The 203-nt window shown below is 45.8% G+C and overlaps 1 protein-coding gene across 3 annotated transcripts in view; it reads left to right on the top strand.

The window, feature by feature from the left end:
* LOC119586287 overlaps positions 1-203 on the top strand; it is a gene marked incomplete at its 3' end in the record, with an annotated part of 15,449 nt that overhangs the window by 6,891 nt on the left and 8,355 nt on the right.

The raw sequence follows: 203 nt of genomic DNA on the forward strand, positions 1-203 counted from the left end.
GCTGCTTTCCCATCCGCACGCTAGGCACTTTCCGCGTCCCGTGCTGCGGTTTTCGCTCAGAACATGCTTGCGGTTCCATAACACACTATGGACCAACAACGATGCTTTCGGTCGCCAGCTACATATTATATATTTCGATTTTTAAAAATGGGGTGCTCTGCTTTATCGCTAGTTAAGAATCGCGTTTTGTTTTGTTGTTTCTT

This window comes from Penaeus monodon, chromosome 21, assembly GCF_015228065.2.
Source record: "Penaeus monodon isolate SGIC_2016 chromosome 21, NSTDA_Pmon_1, whole genome shotgun sequence".
Classification (NCBI taxonomy): Eukaryota; Metazoa; Arthropoda; class Malacostraca; order Decapoda; family Penaeidae; genus Penaeus; species Penaeus monodon.